The sequence below is a fragment of the Lathyrus oleraceus genome, chromosome 5 (assembly GCF_024323335.1).
Source record: "Lathyrus oleraceus cultivar Zhongwan6 chromosome 5, CAAS_Psat_ZW6_1.0, whole genome shotgun sequence".
In the NCBI taxonomy this organism is placed as follows: Eukaryota; Viridiplantae; Streptophyta; class Magnoliopsida; order Fabales; family Fabaceae; genus Lathyrus; species Lathyrus oleraceus.
Genome location: NC_066583.1, coordinates 552657757 through 552668570, shown reverse-complemented (window position 1 = coordinate 552668570; position 10814 = coordinate 552657757). Strand labels below are relative to the sequence as shown.

General features: G+C 36.7%; 1 non-coding gene across 1 annotated transcript; it reads left to right on the top strand.

Annotated features, from left to right (window-relative positions):
• The first annotated feature begins 4575 nt into the window (after positions 1-4575).
• On the top strand, positions 4576-4682 carry LOC127088733 (small nucleolar RNA R71). The gene has a single exon (XR_007790556.1). It is a non-coding gene; the product is annotated as a small nucleolar RNA R71 (small nucleolar RNA).
• Positions 4683-10814: the final 6132 nt, after the last annotated feature.

Sequence of the window (10814 nt, the reverse complement as noted above, 5' to 3'; positions counted from 1 at the left end):
ACCACCTAGAGCGTAGTTTTCCTGGGAAGAACTTAAGTCTAGAGTTAAACAATAGGACTACATCGCCTTGTTTGAAAGTTTTCCTTGATATACGTTTATCATGCCACTTTTTCGTTCTTTCCTTGTAAATTTTGGCATTTTCGTATGCATCTTGCCTAAGTTCCTCTAATTCGTTTATATCTAGAATTCACTTTTCACCGACGGCCTTATAGTTTAAATTTAAATTTTTAATAGCCCAATAGGCCTTATGTTCTAACTCCACTGGGAGGTGGCAAGATTTACCATAAATAAGCTTAAATGAGGTTGTTCCTATGGGAGTTTTGTAAGCGGTTCGATATGCCCATAAAGCTTCGGGTAATTTTGATGACCAGTCTTTCCTCGATGTAGCGACTGTCTTTTCCAATATCTATTTAATTTCTCTATTAGACACTTCCACTTGTCCACTAGTTTGAGGATGATAAGGTGTTGCTACTCGATGTTTTACACCATACTTAAACAATAATTTTTCGAGTATCTTAGATATGAAATGAGATCCACCGTCACTGACGACTATTCTTGGGACACCAAATCTTGGAAAGATTATATTCTTAAAGAGTTTAATTACTACTCGTGTGTCGTTTGTTGGAGAAGCTATAGCCTCAATCCATTTTGATACGTAGTCAACTGCTACGAGTATGTACTTGTTACCGAAAGAAGGTGGAAAAGGTCCCATGAAATCTATTCCCCACACATCGAAAATTTCTACTTCCAAAATGCCTTTTTGTGGCATTTCGTCACGTCTAGATATGTTTCCTGTGCGTTGACACCTATCGCATTTCTTGACAGCGGTATGTACATCCTTCCATATGTTTGGCCAATAAAGACCGGCTTGTAGGATTTTAGAGCAGGTTTTGGATGTACTTGCATGTCCACCATAAGGAGCGGAATGACAATGTTGGATTATACTTTCTACCTCTTCTTCAGGTATACAGCGACGGAAAATACCATCGAGGCCTCTTTTGAAAAGTAAAGGGTCGTCCCAGTAATAATGTTTTATGTCATGGAAGAATCGTTTCTTTTGTTGGTAGGATAAATCAAGTGGAACCACTCCGGCGGCTAAATAATTGACAAAGTCAGCGTACCATGGTGTAACGCATACAGCCAAGGTGGTCTCTACCTGTTCGTCAGCTCTATTTTCTTCCAAATTAGCTATAAGTTTATCGTACGAGAAATCATCGTTGATCGATGTTCTTTCCGGTTCCAGGTTTTCAAGTCTAGAGAGGTGATCTGCTACTACGTTTTCAGTTCCTTTTTTATCTTTGATTTCCAAATTAAATTCTTGTAGCAACAAGATCCACCTTAGGAGTCTAGGTTTAGCGTCTTTTTTTGTTAAGAGGTACTTAATGGCAGCGTGATCAGTGTAAACGATTATTTTAGCTCCGACCAAGTAGGAACGAAATTTATCTAGTGCAAATACTACTGCTAAAAGTTCTTTCTCGGTCGTGGCGTAATTCATTTGCGCTTCATCTAGAGTTCTACTCGCATAATATATGACGTGAAGTTTTTTATCCTTTCGTTGTCCTAAAACAGCGCCTACGGCGTAGTCACTTGTGTCACACATTATTTCGAAAGGTTCATTCCAATCCGGGGTTTGCATTATGGGCGCGAAGATCAATGATTGTTTAAGTGTTTGAAATGCTTCTAAACATTTATTATCGAAGATGAATTCAGCGTCTTTCATTAATAATCCGGTTAAAGGTTTAGTTATTTTAGAGAAATCTTTAATGAATCGTCGGTAAAAGCCGACATGTCCTAAGAAGCTTCGTATTTCCCTCACAGTTTTCGGAGGTTCAAGGTTTTCGATTACTTCTATTTTGGCTTTGTCTACTTCAATTCCTCTATTTGATATGATGTGTCCTAAAACAATTCCTTCTTGTACCATAAAGTGACATTTTTCCCAATTAAGTACTAGGTTTACTTTTACACATCGTTCCAGAACTCTTTCTAGGTTTTCAAGACATTCTTCGAAACTTTGCCCGCATACGGAAAAGTCATCCATAAAAACTTCCATGATGTTTTCGAGAAAATCGGCGAATATCGCCATCATGCACCTTTGGAAAGTTGCAGGAGCATTGCACAAGCCAAACGGCATTCGTCGATAAGCGAAGGTACCAAAAGGACATGTGAACGTTGTCTGTTCTTGGTCATCAGGATGGATCGGTATTTGAAAGAAACCTGAGTAACCGTCCAGATAGCAGAAATGAGAATGCTTGGCTAGTCGTTCTAACATCTGGTCTATGAATGGTAAAGGAAAATGATCTTTTCGGGTCGCTTTGTTTAGATTTCTGTAGTCAATGCACATTCTCCATCCCGATTCAATTCGTTTGGTTATAGTTTCTCCTTTTTTATTTTCGATCACTATTATACCTCCTTTCTTTGGTACTACGTGTACAGGACTAACCCATTTGCTATCGGATATAGGATATATGATACCTGCCTCTAATAACTTCGTTACTTCCTTCTTCACTACCTCACTCATGATCGGGTTTAGTCTCCTCTGATGTTCCCTAGAAGTCTTACAGTCTTCTTCTAGCATGATGCGGTGCATACAAATAGAAGGACTTATCCCTTTAAGATCGGTGATGTTGTATCCTAATGCCGTTGGATATTTTCTTAAGATATGTAGGAGTTTTTCGGTTTCAAGTTTTCCTAGGTCTGCATTGACTATTACTGGTCGTTCAAGTTCTAGGTCTAGGAATTCATATCTCATATCTTTGGGAAGTGTTTTCAGGTCGAGGGTTGGTTTCTTAAGGCATTGCGTAGGATCTGATGTTATTGCTAAACATTGGTTCAGTTTGTCTTCTATTTGATAGTCAGATAAATCGTCATTTTCGAATTCTGTTTCTTTTATGCATTCATCGATGATATCCATGAAGTAACATGTGTCTTCTATTGCAGGTGCTTTCAAAAATTTGGAAAGAATAAACTCAATTTTCTCTTCTCCTACTTCGAAAGTGAGTCGTCCTCGTTTTACGTCTATGATAGCACCGACTGTTGCTAAGAAAGGTCTACCCAATATAATGGGGGTAACTTCATCTTCTCTTATGTCCATAATTATAAAATCGGTGGGGATGTAGAATTGACCTATGCGCACGGGAACGTTTTCAAGAATTCCTACGGGATATCTAACGGAACGATCTGCTAATTGCACAGACATTTTAGTTGGTCTTAATTCTCCCATTTCAAGTTTCTTGCATATGGACAAGGGCATAACACTGATACCGGCTCCTAAATCGCATAAAGCTTTATTTATGACAATTTTCCTATATGACAGGGTATAGAAAAACTACCAGGATCTTTAAGTTTAGGAGGCATATTTTGGATTATTGCGCTAGACTCAGCAGTGAGTGTAACGGTTTCGCTATCTTCAAGTTTCCTTTTATTAGATAAAATTTCTTTTAAGAACTTAGCATATGAGGGCATCTGTGTAATAGCTTCTGTAAAGGGAATTGTGACGTTTAATTGTTTCAGTAGGTCAATAAATTTTTTAAATTGGCCCGCGTCTTTGGTTTTAATTAGCCTTTAAGGATAAAGGATAGGTGGTTTGTAAGGCGGTGGAGGTACATAAGGTTCTTTTTTCTCTACGGTTTCCTTATTACACTCTTCCTTTTCCTTAGGTTTACCTTCTTCCTCAGTTGACTTTTTAGAGTTTTGGTTCTCAATCCTTGGGTCAGATGGTCCTTCTACCTCTGTACCACTTCGTAATATAATTGCATGAGCGTGGCCTTTCGGATTAGGTTGGGGCTGTCCAGGAAATGTACCAGTTGGGGCAGCAGTAGGCGCTTGTTGTTGAGATACTTGCGAGATTTGTGTTTCCAACATTTTGTTATGGGTAGCCAGGGCATCTACTTTACTTGCTAGTTGTTTAATCTGTTCGCTAGTGTGTACATTCTGGTTTAAGAACTCTTTATTGGTTTGCTGTTGAGAAGCTATGAAGTTCTCCATCATGATTTCCAAGTTGGATTTCCTAGGAACGTTATTGTTAGGTGTAGATGGGGCCGGCTTTTGATATCCAGGAGGTATAGCTGGAGCTTGACTGGGAGCTTGACCTGGTGCGTATAAAGCGTTGTTACTTTTATATGAAAAATTAGGATGGTTCTTCCAGTTTGAGTTATAAGTATTCGAGTAAGGATTTCCTTGAGCATAGTTCACCTGCTCTGTTTGAATTCCTGTTAGGAGTTGACAATCTGTAGGAGTGTGACCTTGAATTCCACAGACTTCACAATTTTGAGTTACGGCAACCACGATGGCTGGAGGTGATACATTTAAACTTTCAATTTTCTGGGCAAGAGCATCCACTTTTGCATTAACATGATCAAGGCTACTTATCTCGTACATGCCCCTTTTGTTTGAGGTTTTTCTACCATTGTTCGGTCGCTTCCCCACTGATAATGATTTTGGGTCATGCTCTCGATAAGTTGATAAGCGTCGGTGTAAGGTTTATCCATAAGCGCACCACCGGCGGCGGCGTCTATTGTTAACCTTGTGTTGTACAAGAGACCATTGTAGAAGGTGTGAATTACTAACCAGTCCTCTAAACCATGGTGTGGACAAAGTATCATCATGTCCTTGTATCTTTCCCATGCTTCGAAAAGAGACTCGTTATCTTTTTGCTTAAATCCATTTATCTGGGCTCTCAACATAGCTGTTTTGCTTGGAGGAAAATATCGGGCAAGAAAGACTTTCTTCAACTCATTCCATGTGGTGAATGAGTTGGAAGGAAGAGACTGAAGCCATATTCTAGCTTTATCTCTTAACGAGAAGGGAAAGAGACAAAGTCGAATTGCCTCTGAAGTGACACCATTAGCTTTAACAGTGTCAGCGTATTGGACAAATACGGATAAATGAATTTTTGGATCCTCGGTAGGATTTCCAGAAAATTGATTCTGTTGCACTGCCTGCAACAGCGAAGGTTTAAGTTCGAAGTTGTTTGCTTCGATTGCGGGTGGAGCAATACTCGAATGCGGCTCATCCTGCGATGGAGCAGCGTAATCTCGAAGAGCACGAGCTGGTTCGGCCATCGCTGGTATCGTCGAAGGAAGGAGATTTTTGAGATCAGGAATTTTGATTGGAGGAAGATTGTTTCTAACACGATACTCCCGAATTCGTCGTAATAATCGGAGATATCGTTCAACGTCGATGATTCGTAAGTAGTACGGCTCGCCTTGTGAGCGAGTGTGTGGCATACAAATCAACGAAAAAGAAGGGAAAAAAAATAAAATAAAAATTGCCTTAGTCTCTACAGCGTAACCGAAGAGTTACGATATCGACTAAATAAAAGTCCCCGACAACGGCGCCAAAAACTTGATCGCGACTTTATGAGTCTATCGGGGTACTAATTGCAAGTGCACAGTCTAATCGCGTAGTTTTAAAAGATATCGATCCCACAGGGACTTAATGAATCGACCTACCGTTTTTTCTAGGGTTACTGCGTAAAGCTAAGGCGGATGATACTTTAATGATTAGGGGGAAAAATAAAACTAAATTTGGGTCTAGATAAAATATCAAATAATATGGATATCCGTATGTAGTTCGTCGTAATTAGGGAATGAAATCTTCGTTGGTCTTTTTCTTAATTTTAAAATAAGTCTTTTCAGTAGACACTATTAATTAAAAGTCTTTTCCTCAAACTCTCGCTCTGTTGAATTAGACTATGACTTTATATTTTAACGTACGCTCTCACTATTTCGTCAAATCTAAGGTCACTTTTGAAAATAATAGAATCTATAGAAACTCTTTTTGAGAAAATACTAACCGTTTAAACGCCCTCGTCTCAAACTCTCGCTCTGTTGACTTAGACTATATGATTAAACTTAAATGCTTAACTCTCGTCCTCACATTTAACTTTTAAAAATAATTTTTGAAAATGATTAGAATTTAATTAACCTTAAAAATTGCTTTCGCCCTGATTTAAAGTTAATGTTCAATTTACACTGTCCAGTTAAAAACTCAAACCGTCGTTCTATTGATTTTAACTTCTGTATGTCTTTTACTCTCGTACAAAAACCTTGGTATTAACTTTGTAAATTGAGACCAGCAAAAGAGTGACTATATTTTGAAATAAATTTAAACCAACTCCATTTTGATTCCTTTATTCCGCTTACTTTACATACCGATATCTAAATTAATTAGTCAGACATGCTAAACAAGCATAAACAATAATCATGCTTAAATACGGCCATATCAAACAAACAATATATATAAACAGCGGAATAAAGCATAGGTAAATCAAAACAATAAATCAATTAATTAATGAACCTGGAAAGATACTAGAATTTTGGATTTTATCTCCTAACTTCGATGCTCGAACACTCCACCACAAGCCGGTTGGATTTGTTCTTCACAATTCTCAATCAGATAGGAAAGTAAAAATAAGGAAATAAAATACTATGATCTGACGTAAGGTTAGATCCAGTAAAAATTACACAATAGTTTCCGGTGTAGAAACTATCGTGAGAAAATAAATTGAATGCTTCGGAAATTAAACTAGAAAAGAAAAGAAAATAAAAATTGCTTGAAGACTTAGAGTGCTGGAAAATTATAAGGCTGGAAAAAATATTGCACGGCCAAGGGAGCTCGCTTCATTTGCTTTTTGTGAGGTCTATTTATATTCACCCTTCAAAATAACCGTTTTCTCAAAAGTATCTTCTGTAGGGTTCCAAAGCGTCAACGAGTGCAGGAGGAAATTTAGGGGAAACTGTCCACTCTGTTACGCACGTCAAACCTAAAATATAGGATGAAATGTGTGACGTCCGTCACACTATGTGTTACGGTCGTAACATAAGGTTTTGGGGCGTGACGCTCGGCACGTGAGTGTGGCGGTCGTGACAGTCATTTCCTTTGTTCCAAACATGGGCTGGGCTTTGGTGCTTCAGCTTGCTGCTTTTCCTAGAAAATATTCTTTTTGCACCCCTTTTCTTTCTTTTTCACACGTGCTTTAAATAATGATATCTGAAATAAATAATAAGAAAATACCGAGTAATATCGAATAATATAAAATAAATTGAATCAAATAACGATATAATTTAATTAAATCAAGTCTAAAAATGTGATATAGTTTCATGTTATCACCACCTCAATTAATGAGGGAGATATGATGGTCCACGTATTTTTGCAATTTCTGATTTTCCATTTAATTCATTTATTTTCAATAATTCATAATAAATTTAATATTGATCCAAAAAATATGGGACTTTCACCAAAAATTCTTAAATATTTTTATATTTCATATTCTGAATTAAAATTATTTTTTGGATCATTATTAATATTTTTCATGAATTAATTGATTTTTATTTTGTTTTTAATTGTTTAAAAATATTTTGAAGTGTCCAAAAATTATGATTTTTTTTATCCAAGGTCCTTTGACCTTGTTTGACTTATGATAAATCACATGGCCATTTATTTGGTGTTTTGATATGATTTTAGGATTTGGACAAAACATATTTAAATTTAATGCTTTATTTTAATATTTTTAATTGAATAAATGTCATTTTAATTGTGTTGACCATTTGGATTGACTTATTTGAGTTTCTTATTTGTTGTTGGGCCTTGGTCAAGGTTGATTTGACTTTGTCAAATTAATATTATTGGATTAAGGGGATTGATGGAATGTACATTCCATCTCCCAAAATGAATGAATAATATTAATTTGGTAAAAGTCCTCCTTTGACCAATTTGTGATCTCATTCATCCCTTCCCCTCTTCATCTAATTCCCCTTCTTCATCCATTCATTTTCAATTGACCAATGACATCTCAAAGTCTTAATGCTAGTTGATTGAAAGATTAACATGAGTATGGATGAGATTAGGCCACACCTTTGCATATTTTTTGTGTGTGGTATGTTTAATGAGCATAGTTCTTAATACTATGTCTCCAACATGCATTAACACCAAAAGTCTATTGCCCAACCTCAAATAGTTGTGACTTCTATATAAGTCCAATTACGATTGCTTAACATAGCGCTAAATTTGTGACATAAAAGACATAAGCATTCTAGTTAGTTAGATTGTAAGTCTCCCCTCTTCCATGGTATTGTGTGGAAACTTGGCCTTCTTTCCTTCCTTTGGAAGATGTTTTGGTTTAAGGATCCATGCTTATGGTAAGTGGGTTGAGTGTTCTCTAAAGAATATCTTAATATCAAAAGAGCAAAACAAAACTAACTATTAACTTACTAACCGCTAACTTTTACTTTCAAGCTTTTACTTTTAATGCAATTTACTTCCATTGTTCTATTATCATTTGTCATTGTACATATCATTCTGATTGTTTATGTTTATGCAATTTTCACTTTGTCCACTTGGACCATATTGTGTCATATACTTTGTTGTCTTGTTTGCTTGTTTGGTCTTTGACCACTATGCACATAATAATAACAAAAACCCTAAAAGACTTTTGAGTGGATTGTTGTTTGATCTCCCCAATTAGACTTAGAACTTAGGCAACATTCATTTGCTAATGGACTTGGCCAATGCCAATTTGTTGAAGAACCAAGAACTTGCAAGTTTGAATTCATTTGATACATCATTCTAGATCTCTCCAGATTCATCTGTAATATTGATCATTGTTAAGCTACTTTGTTGAGCTTGTGACTTATGCATTTCATCTGCTACATGGGCTATTTTGAAGAAGATCATTGAAGTGGATTAGCTTGGATTAGGCCATATTTATTTGATGCCTTTGCTCTTCAAGATTGATATAATTGTGCATTTGTGTGTTGCTTGATTCTAAAAGGTCCAAGAGAATCCTGGGTTTCTATTGACATACTTGTCTATTGGATTGCTCCCATTTGGTCAGATCTTTTCAACTTTAAACTTTTAAATTTCTTGTATCTAGGGTAGTCTCTTCATCTTCTCCCCATTTCTTTAATTTCAAAATCTCTCCCTCCATTTTCAAAAATCTTCTTTGTGTGGACTATTTTGTTCTAAACTTTGACCACTTTTACAAAAGGTAGAAACTTTGGCCTTATGTCATTGCATTTTTTCAAACTTATTTCCTTAAATCAATCTTGTAAAAAATAAATTTAACTATGCTTGACTTAAACTTTCAAAAAGCCAAAAAGAACTAACTCATTCAAACCATTTTAGGCCCTTATGCCTTTCAAACTTAATTTTTGTTAAAAAAACAACATACTCACTTTGAAATTTCTAGCACGAACTACGAGGTTTTGATCCCTCATTTTTATGTTGGTACGTAGGCACAAGACCAAAGGTCTTGTCAAACAAAAAATAAAATATAATTAATCAATTCTTTTCTCATCTCCCCATTCTATTTGGTTGTAAACATCACTTTGTACAAAATACATATGCACACAAAAAGGGCTCCCTAGGAGTACCTAGGACACTTTGGGTGCTAACACCTTCTGTAACACCCTTCTAAATACCCCAAATTATTATAATTAAAATACACATATATTCATCAGAGTAATTATGCCCCGAAGGGTGTCACACAATCATTTCACTACATTCATCAAATGTCCTGTCATGCTCATTTATTTAATCCAAATAAGGTTCTTTTGCATAATTCGCAGCGGAATCAAATTCAACATCAATGTAAAACATGTAACACTAGACATGTAAATCATCCAACAACCAATATCAAATTAATTAAAACATTCCCTCCCGATGTTACATCTATCAGAGCATGACCCATAAGAAACTACTCTAGACTCCAAGCATAAGCTTCTACTCAACTCATTCCTCGTTACCTGAAAAATAGGCGTAAGGGTGAGTTCCTCAATCAATATAATAAGCATTATAGAACAACATGTAATGCCAAGTAATTAACACATTAATTCACCCTAATTAGACTACGCATTCCGCAACAGTAATATCCATTCAAACATCATACTCAACAGTACAAATCTCCATCCTATTCAATCATTAACAACACAACACACAACACACATATGATACTGGAATACATCCATTCATATCATATGCCATACATTCATTATGCAATGAGACTCTATGCATGCGGTACCGACTATTTGTGAACATATAGTTCAACCTCACCGTCCAAATCCAGGCACGGCTACCAAGCTCACTAGTCCCACTCATTTGAGACATAGTGACTCACTCACTAATTCCTCACCATGGGAATTAGCTACCACCCCAAATGGGCCATGAAATGCACGCTAATCACCTAGCATGCAAACATCAACAACAACAATCAAAATGATTTACTCACTAATTCCTCACCATGGGAATTAGCTACCACCCCAAATGGGCCACAACATGCATGCTAATCACCTAGCAATGCAACATCAACAATAATCAAGAATAAACACATGCTCACACTCTAAGCCATAATACAGTCTATTCACACATGTATACATTCACATCATCATGTATACCATCACACATTATCAACATAATTAATCACAAAAGCATATCATATCATGCCACATAATCAAACACAGTATTAGCACACTCTACTAATACCTATACCACTCAAAACAACGGGAAACGATCCCTACAACATCATATCTCAGCTAAGTACATCACTCAGCCTAAACAACCAAAAACTGCACAACAACAGTTCAGGAAAATCCCAACTCTGCCCATACGCGTACTGTCCATGCCATACGCGTATTGCCCAAACCTGGCCAACTCCATACGCGTATTGCCCACTCTCATACGCGTATTGCGCATTTCCTCGCCCAACTCATACGCGTACCACCTACCCCCTACGCGTACGCTACGCGTAACAACTTCCCATTACGCGTACCAACAGATACCAATTCACGTTCAAAATGCCATCTTTTCCATCCATACGC